The sequence below is a fragment of the Ambystoma mexicanum genome, chromosome 12 (assembly GCF_040938575.1).
Source record: "Ambystoma mexicanum isolate Mex_15411 chromosome 12, UKY_AmexF1_1, whole genome shotgun sequence".
Taxonomy (NCBI): domain Eukaryota; kingdom Metazoa; phylum Chordata; class Amphibia; order Caudata; family Ambystomatidae; genus Ambystoma; species Ambystoma mexicanum.
Genome location: NC_090936.1, coordinates 973,822,994 through 973,838,432, shown reverse-complemented (window position 1 = coordinate 973,838,432; position 15,439 = coordinate 973,822,994). Strand labels below are relative to the sequence as shown.

The 15,439-nt window shown below is 42.3% G+C and overlaps 1 protein-coding gene across 5 annotated transcripts in view; it reads left to right on the top strand.

Annotated features, from left to right (window-relative positions):
- SHANK3 (SH3 and multiple ankyrin repeat domains 3) overlaps positions 1 to 15,439 on the top strand; it is a 3,072,962-nt gene that overhangs the window by 1,640,813 nt on the left and 1,416,710 nt on the right. The gene's annotated exons all lie outside the window — the stretch shown is intronic.

Genomic DNA, 15,439 nt, shown 5'->3' with positions numbered 1-15,439 from the left:
TTTCCATTCCAATCACACACAAAATCAAAATAGCATGAAGCGCGCTGCAGACTTGCATGTGTTAGTGGTCACTGTTCTCTTAGAACTGTTAGCTCCCTATAACAAACCTTGCTCTGTAGAAAAGGCCTTGTCGATTAAAGTTGTATTTTAGAAATATGTTAGAGAATACCCATACTATGCTTATTGAGTTCTATGCTGTGTACTGCCAAATATAATACGTTATGGAATGCCTCCTGGTTAGGTGCGCTATACAAATTTCAAATAAATAAATAAATAAACATATAGAGCTCACATCCACCCAAGGGCATCTTGGCGCTAGGACACTTGGAGTAGAACGGGAGCCAGGATCCTACCATCGAAAATTGCAGTGTTTTCAATGAACGCCTGAATTCATAATGATTCCGAGTACCTCTAAGAGCAATGGGCAAGGCATTCCACAATTTACCATCGGCAATCGAGAATTCAGAGAGGAGATAGTGAAAGTGGAGTAGAGGTAAAAGAGAGGAAGTTAAAAATATAGAGAGAGGCAGGAAAAGGAACAAAGGTTGTAGCGTTATATTGAGAGACCACCCTTAATCTGGGGAATCACCCCCAATCAAGGTGCCCTAAGCACTTTGCTTAGGTGTTTTAGCACTGGCCCTATTGAAGTCTCATATAGAGTCACATACACCACCCCCTTGTGCCCACAGTGAGCCAAGAACCAGGCCGGGGTATAGAAAGAATATTTATTTATTTCAATTATAAGCTGAATGAATAACAGGTTGATTTAATCGCACACAACACATTCTTTGTGGCAGAAAACACAACTTCAATTACCGAACACACTTTTCTGTAGGATGGTAATTTTAAACACACTTTTTCTGTATTTACTTTTGTCTCATAAATATAGAACACAGTCTAAATAAACTGGTCAAAACCCTTTTTCCATGAATCCGGTTCGCTGTTGAATTTTAATAATAATAATATGGCACAATCCTAGAACATAATCTTCAATGTTTCTGGCTGAGAGTTTAAGTGTTAAAACATAGGCACAATTTTCGTTTTATAAAACTAGTGAAAACCAGAGGTCCAAAAGCCAAATAACCCTCTAACTGGTATTTGCCAAAAAAGAGACAACACAGAGTGGATTGTGGTATGCCAAATCCAAGCTAACCCAGCTTTATTGCAATATAAACTGGTGGAAAAAACAAGATTAACAGCCAAGTTCTCACTTAAGATTTTCTCCACATCTCGACAGGATACAGCAGTTTTTATAGACATTTTGATGTTACAGTTATGATGACCTATCTCTCCTGGTCATTGGTTCCCATTACTAACCTACATATATAATTCTATCCACCAATATTGATTAGAAAATCCCTTATCTAAGATCCCACCCATAAACCATCCCATAAAAATGTGCTACTTCATAATGCTTAAAAATGATTGGTAGGCTCTAAATTACGTCTGCGGTAAAAAAAGACATGTGCTTATCAGTTAACATGTGATCACACGTTCCATGAACTGGCTGCACAATGGCATGTTTTATGTAGATGGGAAGAGAAGACAAGTGTGTTGCTTTTGTTCTTAATTAAATAAAACAGCCCATGTTGTCTCGAGTCTCAAGGACCTGTTCCTGCAACAGTTAACCATGCCATCCTGATCTTGACACATTTATGAATGCTGTTATTAAGAATCATTCTGCTTTCACCACGTGCACAGTCATTATTTGTCTTTTAAGCCTCATCACGTTTCTCTGTCACACCTAGCCGATCGCGGAGACATTAATCTGCCAACTACTTATGAACTTCCTGGGATGTTCAGTTCGCCCCATGGACTTCAAATAGTCTTCCATGTTATAGCAACTTGATTTATCTTGACAGTTGGATGCACACAATGGTATTGTGTTCCACCATGTAACCCTCCCCTACGGAGCCTTGGGTTTTGACATTCCTTTGAGGCAGCTACCATCTAGCTGGCTACAGCATTTTCCTGTATTAAATGTATTTGTTCAAATAGCGTTCTTAACTGGGTCCTCTCTTAAAGCTGCAGTGTTTAATTCTCTGCTGTGTTTGGTGCAGTTTTAAAATGGCAACTGCTTGTCACATTATTTTTCACTGAAGGACCCATTTATTTTCTATCTACCAAGTTCCTGATGCATGCCTGTCACATTATATTTCTCCATATGGGTATCAGCAACCTTATCTGCCTTACAATTTCCTGCCCTACTTTTGTAGTGAGCCCCTTTCTTTAGTACACGCCTTCCTGTCACCTAATCTATTCAATTTTAAAGCACACTAATTGTGCAATCTAATGCCTTATCTGTCCCCTAATTGTGCAGTTTCAAATGTATCCTTTCTTATCTTATAATTTAGTTCTTCTGAGGAAGGCTGGGGAGCATAGCTCAAACATGCTCTCTAGTCAAAATTTGCCCGACTACACTAGTTCACCTTCACGGCTTCACACATGGAGTTCCCTGCACACTCAAAATGCTAGCAGTTGAAATTACAGATTTGTAAAAATGTCTGTGGTAAATATTACTTCACGAAAATTTAGCTTAGAAATAATCACAGGTTTTAAGAACAAGACGTACATCACACGTTCAGTGTTGGATGCATGAGGTCTCACTGTTGCCAAGCACTTCTCTCCCTATCCCCAAAAATATAACCATCAATGACATGCAGCACCCTTCTGTTCAAAGGCCAGGTCGAGGGGGTGGGACAGATTAGAAGTTTCATTTTCAGACTCCCCCAACCTCACTTAAAGGCTCATATTGGGGAAGTTGGACAGTACAAATGTGGATCATTATGAATTTTGTTTTTCAGACCCCCTTCACGTAAAGGCATGTGTTGGGGAAGTTGGATAGTGGTGAACTTTTGTTTGTGGGGCTAAGGGCATCCCTTTGTTAAATACAATATTTGAAAAAAAGTGGTGACAATAGGGAATTTTGTTTTAAGATATGGATACCTTTTATTTAAAAGCATGTTTTTGGGACAAGTATCTTTTGGGCTGAAAGGCGAGGTCTGGGGATGGTGACAATTATCAATTTCATTTTGGTGGCAAGTTTACCTTTTGCTTAAAACAAGTTTTGGTAAGGGGTATCAGTAGGGAATTTTGTTTTAGAAAAGGACACCCCTTTTCATTAGGAAAGTCAGGGGTGAACAGGAAAATTAAGGCACCCCAATTAATTTTAATGACTATCTTGTATCTTTCCGCTAGGAGTGGGGGTGAAACGTTTGAATTCTTCCAAGCCCCCCTGCATCAATCTATTTGAGAGTTAATTAACTTAAGGCTCTACACAATTTTTACCCCCACCCACTAATGGAAGGGAATGGTTTGATTAAATAGATCCCCAAGCTGACATTTTGTTGGACAATGTATTAACTTTTGGAAATCTCTGAGCTTGGCACTCATGGAGCCTGAGCAGGGCTTTTGCTCTTAGGGAAAAATGGGATTCTGGCCAGCACTTCAGTGAATTGGATTCCACAGCAATACACCCTCTATGGCCCCAGTGAAGAATCACATCCTCTGTTTTATAGACTCCCCAGTAGTAGAAATATCCAGATGAAATTTCAGCAGATCTCCTTTGGTGATTTTTGGTAGCTGTCCCTTCTTCCATAGTGCAAGACCTTTTCACTCTCTAAGCCCCTCACGAGGGAAGTGAACATTAGGCAGTGCTAACTTACAATCTCACAATCAGGAATTTTCTTCACCCCCTCCCCCAAGTCCAGCCCCTCTCTAAGGATTGGTTCAGGGGTCTAGAACAGAAATATTGCAACTCCCCTTTGAGATTTACATTTTTTTCCATGTGCAATTTTAGCCAAAAGTACCTACATGGCAAAATTTTGTAATTCCCCAATAACTGCCATAAGATGTACTCTTCCGGTACCTAACTGTGCAACCCATCAGTTCGTCAATTCTTACATTCTGGACATTTTCAGTGCAGTCAGAAACAGAATTCAGGTGATAACATGATTTCCAAAAATTGCATGTGGATCAAATTTACATCAGGATAACCAGCTTGTTACTAGCTTTCAAATGGCATATGAATGGATGCAGTGTGACTTGTCGTTGCTGAGAACATCCCTAGTTATGATAGCACTTTTAAACTAATGGTCACTCTTCAGAATGTATGCAAATCTTAACTCTCATTTCTCCATGTAAGTTTAATTTCTTTGCAAGCATGTTTCCAGAGCCTCCTGGGCTGAATGTTTGTATAAGGCAGGCTAAAAGCCATTAGCCTCTTTGTTCTTTGAAAGTTGATGGGCTTAGGAGAGCCTTATCCTGCAGAAGACAGTTCACCTCTGCCCTGTGATACCATGATGCCATGCTGACATCTAGCCCTTTGTTCTATTATCTGAAGTCGACCACAGTTTTGATCTCAAAACCCTAAATGTCTAATTATTTTTCCCCATCCAGTTCTTGGTCTGTGTTGATCTGTGCTCTGTCGTAAATACTTGGACTGTTCATGAGCTCCACATAGATTTCCCTTCCAGATAAGGAGCTGGGCAGGCCTTGAAATTGTCCCAACAACAAGCAACAGGGTCTGTCTCAGGCCTAAATGAGATTTACCTGTGACCCATGGAAACAAAGTAGCCTTTTCAATTGTTGCCGTTATTCTGCATGTGAAGCATATTATATAGTGTAATACATTGCATCCGGCCCCCACACATCCAGTCTTTTCCCTGATATCTTTATTTAGCAGGGGAAGATTTTTCTCATGTCTTGATTTAAAACTGTAAAACACGCATGCACAGCCATTTTAGTTTCAGAGTTTGAAAACCCTGCTTTTCATGTAGAAGGTGCCTTTGATTTTCTCCTGCAAATGTGAAGTAAAGGCTGCTTTTCAGTTCGATCTTTCCCTTTGTAATGAATATATAGGACTTTTGATTTCTAATGCTTCGCTATTCACATATCATTTCCATGTTATCACAACTCTTCCTTGTGTTGCTTGCAGAACACAAACAGTCTGTATTAATAGGCCCATTTTCAGTGCCAACATTTCTGAAGGTCGGCAGGTAATTTTTCCAGTGGGCCTTTCAGTTATATTTTTTTGGGCTGTGATTAAACCCAACATGTCTGAAGAGAGTAGGTAAAGAGCAGAATTTGGAAGAGACAGGGAAGGCCAGATTTAGAGGAAGGAGAACCAAGCATGAAAGTAGAGGTGGTAGAGAAAAGACAGATGAGTGTAGAGGAGGCAGAGAGGAGTCGTGGAGGAATGGAGGAGGCGCCACAAGAAAAATAACTAAGGGAGAGCAGGATGAAGCTCAGACTCCTGTGATGAAGCTTCATGCAGTGCAGGAGGAGACCCAGGAAAGACTGAAGGGCTTTAAGACTGAGCATGCCGTGGTCCAGCCATTGTGAATGAGACTGATGCCTGATCTGACAGACTTAAAGAAAGGTGTGTCTACTTGTACTCAGATCCTATCATGCACTGTCTCAGACTGGTTCGTTTGTATGCTGGTGTTTAGAATGAGCAATTCTTTTTAGATGGGTCCCTGTTGCACAATCCTCGGACAGTGTTTCTTTCTTATTGTGTTGATCTTTGGAGTTGGCCCTGCTATTCTTTGTTGAAAGCTTGGTTTCTAAATCCTGGCTGCGCGTACTGTACTGCAGAGCTGGGCTCCTTTTCCAATTTTCTGACCCTTAAGGAGGGTTCTGGATTTTAGCATGAAGATTTGGTTTCTCTTGGATTGCTGCATTCTGCTGATTGACAGGATCTGTAGTTGGATGCGCAGTGAGCTACTCGGAAGGTATTGCCTTATCCTGGAGAGTTTATAAACGTCTTAATGTGTTATATACGCAAGAAACCATCAGTCAATTTGAGTCAACAATGTGTATTTCTACACAGCCCTAATCTATGACAGTGATCTACTGAACAGCTGATCAGATAAGACTGCGTCAGGCTCAACATTGAATCTTGTCAGACTGCAACTTCGCTGATGGAAAAATAGAGCACCAGTGGCTAAAAGCAACCTTGTTTATCCACCTGCCAATACTATGATGTCTACCTGCTAAGGATCCTCTAACAACTTTTCTCCTTCAAATATTTGACCATGTAAGAATCGTCAACCTCAGAGGTGTTCTTTATAAGAAAGGTGCAATTTACAGTTCTGATTGCTGTATATGTTAAGGCAGACTTTGGCATCCACACAATCATATTTGGGCAGCTTATCATCATTCCTTCAAGGAGATATATCATAATAGGTGGAATGGGTAGCCTGTACAGGTACAGAGTGTGATGTTCAATCCTGTGAGTTACTTTCATGATGGCAATGCTGACGTGAGGTGACAGGCCATTGGGTGCTGGCCGGGGCAAGTGGATTTGTAGACTAACGTCTCAGGCATGTACAGCAAAGAAGACATTTTCTGATTATTACATGGGTTGAAAGTGTGAGAACATTTAAGTCGAGAATTCTGTCTACAGAACTACCCGTGTTGCAGAGTTTAAAGTTCGAATTTCTCATATTAATGTCTGAACAAGTGGAATGGTGAACAGTTGATGGTCTGTTCTGTGGTTTTCATCCTTGGGTGCGATTACCACTGTGACCGGAAAGATACGCAATATTCAGATTACACACAATTGTACCTCTGAAGGTACAGACACATCGAAATGTGAACCTTACCAAAAATACCTCACTGATGAAAGACTGTTTTACACTCATTAAATCCTGAAGGTCAAACACATACTTAACACTTAACCCCACCAATACCAAGTTCATGGTCCTCACATTCCAAGGCAGTCAGACACTTACCTGTCATGGCTATTGTGATGTGTGGGATTGACCGAACGATCAAGACTAAGGTTCAAGTTTAATGGCTTTATTATGCTCACAGAAGGCATTTGACAAAGGCTGATCAATTATGGTGTGACTCAACAAGGGACAGCTGTGAACATATCCTCAGGATAGTGGTGTAACAACACATGTTGGAGATGAATTTGCTTGCACAGAACTTAATGTCCAAGTCAAATCTTCCACAGACTTACATGGGATCTGAATTCCAAAGTCCCTGTGTTCTTAGTCTCTAATCAGTTCCTGGCATATAGTATCTAGCTCTCCTCTGTGCTTCCTTCTGGTTTGCATTTTGGCTCAGAAACTGTTACCCTCTGACCACAGTCACCTTTCCAGCGTCTTGAACATCATTGTAATATGCACCTACCAACAATAATGAATGAATCCCCCTTTTCCTTGGGGGATACAAAGAATATTTCCTACAGGGATTTCTTCTTTTCTGTGTAGGCACTTGTCAGACTGAACTTATTCTCACCCAAGGGCCGTCCTCCTGAACCTGAGCCCACAACCGGTTCAGCCTTTCTCTTCCTTTCTGGATCACTGCCTTCCAGGGTCTGAGTTATAATAATAAGGTGTGTTCTTATGTAGCACTTTATGATGGATTTCTCTCGAATTGAACACAGTAATAACAGGCGTTATTATTTACCCAGTTAGGGTTACTTGATTTATCAACTTCAGAAGGATGTAAGGTTGAGGCTGCCCTCCCGTGGGATTTGAAATGGCAAAGTATAGGATAGCCCCATGTGAGAGGTGAGGAATTGACTAGTGTGCTATCCACCTGGGCTCTACCCCACAGCTGGCAAGCAATACACCTTCTGCTTCTGGCAATCATCGCTGCTGGCAAGGTCTGGATTACAGTCCCCAGCAGGCTTGTATTATACAGTCTCTCCTTAGTGATGTACAGGGATCGAAATTTGGTAAGAATAAGCAGGAGCTAAAATCAGCTCCTGCGTATCTAGCATTAGATACAGTCGGTCGCGCCTTGAAACACTTGTGTATAGGCGCGTTATAAATGCCTTATCATATCATATCATATCCTAGCCATTGACCAGGAGCTGCCACAAGGGAACAAGCAGCTAGTACAGAGCGTCCTGCAAATCTAACTTCCACATATGATGCAAACATATAATATGTCCATTGTTTATGACCCCCTGTAATTTGAATGTTGTTTAGATGTGTCCTAATTTTTATTTATAGATTGCCCCAAACTAATTCACATAGGTGTGTTTGTTTGATATCAGCAGGTCTTAGGAGCCAAAAGTAGATGCTGCTAGCTGTTGGTGTCAAGCTAACCAGGCTTGCCTAGGCTACAACCAGGAGCTAAAGAGCTCCCAGCTACCCTCCATTTCGAACTCTGGATGTGTGTTCTTGGACAGGCTCTTTGAAGCATGGTCACCTTGCTATTTGACTGGTGCTAGGGAATAGGTTATAGCTGTCAGTAAGCTGTGGCTGCTTGGTTTCTCCTTCATCGCCTGCCCCACCTATTAAGATCGCTGCCACAACTCCTTCCTACAAATGAGGTTTCCTCTGTCTCCTTACATACTGCCTACAATGTCTGGAATGCCCGATAATTCCCCTGCTTGCCTAGGCCCTTGTCCCATCAAGTGCAGGTCTCTGAATTGGTCAGGGTTTCCTAGTTCCACATCTCCAACTACTGTTTTATCTCCACTCCCTATGACTGTTAAGCATTGTGAGCTTTCTTCTTCCTGATTCTCAGTTATTACTTGATTTTCCATGAGAATATGGGCAGAGTGTTTACATACTTCTGCTACCATCTTGGGGTCACATAGAACTGTCATTGTATCAGCACACCTCCAATCCCTCTTTTACTGGTGACCTGTTCATCTCCGAATTTGTGTATACATGCATATGTGTGATCCCCTCGTCCCTGTCAATTACCTGCATTGAGCACACACACACCTCTTGCAAGTGGGTTTGCAAGCTGCTTGTGTAATCTGTTGTTTGAATTCTGCATTCCATATTTTCCTGTTGGTATGGGCCTTGAATAATCAGTAGACAGGCCAAACACCCTCTACGTGTCTTGATCCTTGCTTTGCATACTCAAGTGATATCTTGGGGACAGAAGATTGGGGAAGGGACCCAAACTGAGGGGCAGGCTTCATGTACCACCTCCAGGGGTTGCATTGTGAAGCAGGCAGATCCACCTGCCTCTGACTTTGTCACATATCCCCTCATTTCCAGCTGCCCCCTCTAGTCATTCAGAGTCCTCATTGTGGAAAGAGGCTGATGGCAAGTCTAAATTGGACTGTAACTTTCTGATTTTATGTTCTACTGTGCAGTTACATGGTTGGAGGATTAGAAAACAATGTATTACTCTCAGGGGTTACAGTCTTTATTATGTTCCAGCTATGCCATGGGCCATGTTTGTGATGAGATGGAATGGTTAGGTAATATTTTGGGACGTCAGTCTCCCATTTTATGGCGCACACTCCAACTCAATAATTGTGTTATTTTTTTCTCTTTGGAACAGCCAAGAGTAACATAGGATGGGCTGTTTCATTCCATGTCACTCCTGGGATAACAGGACTCAGCCCAACTTTTGATGCATTAATTTCTAACATTAAATATTATGGAAAGTATGGCATAATAAGTAATGGAGGCCTGCACAAATTGGTCTTCAAAGAAGGAAAAGCCTACTAAGGTTTGATTGGTGTATAGTTTGTCCATGAGTGATACTGGTATGGTGGAGTGGTTGGGGACAAAGTATCTGTGATACCCCCAACTGCCCCAAGACTACCTGTAGCACTTACTTGATGAATGGATGGGGGATTTTCTGCACAGCGTCCACTTTATTCTGACTGATTTTCCCCAAATCATTGCCAATCCAAAAAACAAAATATTTTATTATAGGTGGGCTGGGTGGCATTTTGTGGTATTGCCTGTTAGGCCAGATTCAGACAAACTAAATACAAGTGTCTTATACGTTCCTCAAATGAGTGACTGTTTATCAAGATATTGGGCCTCATTACAAGTACGCCGGTCCGGATTTAAGGAACCAGTAAAACCGCACTGTCACCGTTTACCGGGCTGGCAAATTCCGATCTGCGATCCCGGGAAACACCATCACCCCGGAGCCACAGCTGCATAGCCAATGCACCCGGAAACTGCGTCATTGGAAACAGCGCCTCGACACACCGACAAACCCCCAGTTACCGGCAATACGTAACACTGTGCGAATTACGAGTAGCATGGACATGGAATAACCACCAAAGTATCAGCGGAAATACCATGAACAACGTGGCGGTATCGCTGCCACAGTGGACATGGTGTTAAACAGTGGCAGGTGAACTGAATCAGGCCACAGTTGCACCAAATGAGCCCAGTTGCACCCTGCAGGCAACAGGGAGCCTACAAAAGGCCAACACCCACACCCAGGCCAACTCCAAACACAACCATGCAGGCAGGCGATGTAGCAGCATTTCGGCTATTGAACCTACAGGCAGCAGTGCACATTGTGGCAGCAATGCAGAAGAGGAGGAGGAGGCGGAGGGGGCGCAGGCGGCAGATAGTGAACCCGGCACCCATACCAAACCCAGCTGTACAGCTGGCACGGCCCCGCAGGCAGCCTGCAATACCCCGCATCAGGGCCTCACCCTGGAACCTGACCCCAGGGCAGACCCACACATTATACCGGCTTCACCATCCAACAATCATGTCCATCGTCACCATTATTGAGGAAGACATCAGCAGCCACATCGGCATCCGGACGACAATCCCGCCCCTGCTGAAGGTGGTCTTGGTGCTGCACTTCCTTGGAACTGGAAAGTATTAGCAGACTGTTGGTGAGATGCCCGGGCTGTCACAACCCTGCTTCTCAAAAATACTTGACCAGGTACTGGATGCCCTGGTGCACCATGTGTCGGAACATATCACCCTCCCCCGAACCCTGCCCAGGTCATTGCCACCAAGGTGGCCTTCCATGCCATCGCTGGCATGCCAAATTGCATTGGTGCATTAGACTGCACCCACATAGAGCTGACAGTACCATGTGCAATGGAGTTGGTGTACCGCAATAGGAAACTATACCGCTCACTGAATGTACAGATGGTATGTGATTCTGGACAAGTGATACTCAATGGTCCTGCGCAATTCGACATTGCCACGGTATATGGAACGCTATGCTGGTCAAAGCACATGGCTATTGGGTGAGTCTTAAATCCAGGGTTAAATACCTCCTTAAAAGTGCTAGTTACTGTTCTTTCGCATCGGCTCTCCAGGGTTTCTGAGATTTAAAGAAGAAACAATGAATATGTGACGGTGTAACATATATTGCACTGATTTGAAAAAGGCACAAGACATGCCGAAACACGTGTCTCACAAAGGGCCCTCCTATCCTACAGGAGCTTTAAAACAAATATAAATAAATAAAACTGGAGAGGGTTTTTTTCATACCCGTGGCGCAGACCTTGTGTGAAGTTTTTTTTTTTCTTACATGATTACTACGGAGTTGGGGAATCGATACTCCGTCACCTTTCACGTGCATGCAACACTGAAAACCTACTGATTAAATGAAGGCGCAGAGCACTTTAAGTTGATATTCACCAACCCTACAGATTCATAAACAAATACTACATTGGTGACTCATTACCTCCCACAAAAATGTTAATCTAATTTACATCATCCATAAAATACAGTTCATGCAGTTCCACCAGCATTTCCAGGAGAAAACCTTGTATTTTCCTCGTACCTCTCGCCAAACCAGGCAGTTTTGTTTTCTTGTGGCCTAAACCCTTACCACAAGAGCTTGGATGGAGCTATGAGGGTATTGGGGTCGCGAATATGTGCGCCCCGATGCCTGCGGGCTTTGGCGTGGTATAAAACCATAAATAAAAAATACATAAAATAATATGGATCGGTAGCTACCAGAGTTCATAGTCGAATCCTAAAATCGGTCCTTCAAGAAAGACCTTAACTGTTTCATCCTCACTCACCAGCCATCCTTGTCTCTGTCCTTTCTATGTCAGTGAATCTGCTCCTTGAGAACAGTGTGCAATACACATGTGTTTCGTTCTTCATGCGTTCAGTTCCTCCTTAAATACAGAATGTTATTCTTCAATCCTAGGTTTTCTGGAGTACGAATTTTGGTCTGTAAATAAAATTCTGGAATTTTGGGGTGAGCCTTTATAAAAGTCACCTTAGTTTGCTGCTGTTAAATGGATGTTTGCAGTCCTCGCTCGGTTTGAATGCTGGTTACTCTGGCTTCTGTGCTACCAGTTAGAGGATCGCACACATTCCCTCTGCCTCTAGGGTTGGATTACGGTCAGGTTTATTAAAATACTTTTTCATATGTTGTTGCTAATGTTTCTAGACATCAAAACATGTAAATGCCATCTGTGTTTATTATACATACATAACATTTGTTTCCTAACACGGCTACATGCATTATTTCAATACATTTAATTAAACCTATTACTTCATAGTGTGTCATCCAGTTCAGAGAACGCTTATATCTTTACATGAGTCACGGCTCTGAATATAGCATGGGCTCTTGTTAAGACAAGGTAGAAAGAAAGCACAACACAATACATATGAAAGTATATTGTTGGAAGCTGTTTTTTAACAGACCTAGTCTAAGGAAGTTACAAATAAGCCTGAGACTCTGTGTTGTGTACAAACTACCCACGTTCTGACACTATCACCAGCATTTTAAAAAAAGATTGAGAAGGACAATAGTTTTGACTTTTGCATAACCATTGTATAGGCATTTGCTGGGCAGTCACCATTTTCCATAATAAGGTATAGTACAGGTGAAGTAGGAAGTCAAAATATTCCTTTGCGCCTGTGATGTACGCCTGTTGTGCTTTAAGGGCCCACTTTACTCTCCTGCCACTTTATGGACCAGGCAGACCACTGCATTCCTTGAAGTGCGTACACTATTCCAATGGACTACAAAATATTATACAAACACATAATTGTTTGCCATGTTGTCCGTAGTCCAGTCGATCTTGTCGTCCGCCCTTTTCTATGTCCATGATAACCTTTGCAATTGGAGCAGGGTCACCAATCAGCTAAAGCTAATGGACAGACTTGGTTTTGCTTCTCGCCATTTCTTCACGCTGCCCGGTTATGTCATACGGGCCTTAAACTCACAAAGGTTAAGTACTGTTTAGGCAAATAAGACATTTTAAGTGATCACCATTTTCACACCTCAATTGTAATTCAACAGTTGCTCTGTGATGACTGTTATCTGCTACTAGTGACCGTGGTCCAAGTTAGACACGACTTCGTCCAAATGCTTGGTTTTATAGACAAATTCAATGGCTGGGATTTATCCCTAAGGGCAACATTAGGATCTCGATGAAAGACTTCTCTCATTGATGTGATCATTATCTTTTCTTCAGCAGTCTCTTTCATGATGGTTAAATGTGTTGAGTGATATTTGTCACTCGTTCACTAATAAATAGGACACTGGTCACAACTTCCAAGACATGTAATTAATAAATTGTTCCTGATGAACTTTGCCACAGCCTTCATCACCAAGACCTGCAGATGCAGAATTCTTGAAGACTATCAAACAGGCTCAAAAGTCTCCCAGACCCAACACAATGTCCATTGACCGATTCCACTATATCCTGGGAAAGCCCTGCTCTTAGCTGTTCTAATCTCAATCTTTGACCTCTGAATAGTTGGTGTGCTGCTAAGCAAGAACAGCATGTCAGGTTCCCCTTGGTCCACCCACTTTGCCGAAAAGGTTTTTCATATTGTATAGAGCAGGTGCCACCATAAGTACACCTCAAAGCACTAACGCAGAAGAGGAAAGGGAGCAGGAATGTTATAGTGTTTGGTCTATTCAAAGGATGAATAGGGGAGATGCGGAGGTAGAGGAAGATACAGAATAGTACATGGAAGTAGACAACATAGGTGTGTAATGTGGGTGGCATCTATAGACCTTTATGATAGTGCAAGAACATGATGTGATGTTAGTTGTTTGTATAGTGCTTCTCCACCATAAGGCAGCTTCAGGACACTGTGGAGGATGAAGCAAGGGAGGAAGTAAGGAGATAAGAAAAAACATGACAGGTTTATTATGTGTAAATGAGTATGCTGCGCTCGCTGAAATATACTATTGAGTTCTCATAGCATTGTTGTGAGTTACACATACCTCCATACATACTTTGATCATATTATGACCAGTTATAAACTAGGTAAGCAACAATAGTTGAACCAAAGAAAAGATTATGGTTGGGCTCTTGATCTCAGAAAATGAAACATATATTTCCGTAGAGAGCAAATGTCCTGGCAGTCATTTTGTACAAGTTGTGTGTGTCCAGAAATTAGATTTTTATTTTCTTATCCTGCTCACAGCCGACACGTGTTTGGACCCATGGTCTTTCTCAAGGCTGATTAATAAACTGTTTTCCTTATACAGTATCAAATTCGCCAACTGTTGTTGTTGATATTGTTCGGTTGTGCAAGTGAATGACAATCATTGTAACTGGATATATGTAAATGGAGTACTTTCCATAGTATCTTCTTTAATGGCTCTAGGTAACTCTGCATACATTTATTTATGCTGCAATTGTACGATATATATCTTCCTCTTCATGTCAGGATTAAATTCCTTTGTTAGAAATGGGGTGTCCTGTGAGGAACCATCCCTTGGAGACCTGCATGTGAATTTCTCACAAAGAGTTACCCAGAGCCATTAAAGAAGATACTATGCTAAGTGGTCCATTTACATATATCCAGTTACAATGACTGTCATTCACTTGCACATCGGAACAATATAAACACAAACAGTTGGTCAATTTGATACTCTATAAGAACATTACAGCATTTTATCATTGAAAGTCTAAGGCCCGTATTTACATATTTACAAATTACATTGAGTAGTACAGAGGGCAGAAGAGGTGGGTTGTGCAGTTCGTTTGGATACAAGGCTGTGGGATTTCAGGGCATCCTTCCATTGCTAACAGATGGAGTGAGCCTCATTTTGAAGTGCTCCTCTGAAGAAATGGCTTTGATGGTCGGGCAGAGCATTCCAGTGGAGTGGGACAAGTAGGGGAAAAGGAGTAAAAGCACGGGGAGACACGTAGCAGGGGGCATATAGGCTGCGATGAGACATGGAGCGGATTGTTCAAGAAAGAGAGTATTGTGAGGTGCATTAATTAAGGAAGTGGAGGGGAGCAAGACCCTGGATGAATTTATAGATGAGGAATTTAAAAGGCAATATTGCATGGGGAGCTATCCAGTGCAGTGACTGTTGGTAAGAGTGGTGGAGAATCTGGGTAGGTTTAAAAGCATGTCTGCCGCAAGGTTGATAACTTTGTTGAGGGGAGTAAAAGAGCTGAGCGGTAGACCAGAGAAGTGAGCCTCTGCGGTAGGCCACAATAGTAGAGATACAAGTTTTGGGTGGTGTTCAAGGTGCAGACATGTTTTTCTCATGTTTAGGATGATTAGGTCTGGCTGCGGTGGCAGTGGCTGTGATGAGCTGGTAGAGTTTCAGGTCACTGTCAAGGAGAAACCTAGGGTTGTGAGCCATGGGTGAGGGAGTGAGGAGTTCTGGGAAAGGTGAAGGGAGAAGGGCTGGCATTGGAGGCAGGAAGAAAGTTGACATTGTCTTTGAAGAATTTAGCGTGAGGCAGTATATACCATTCTGGTGATAGATGATGGATAGGCATTTGGTTATGTGTTCTGGGATTGCA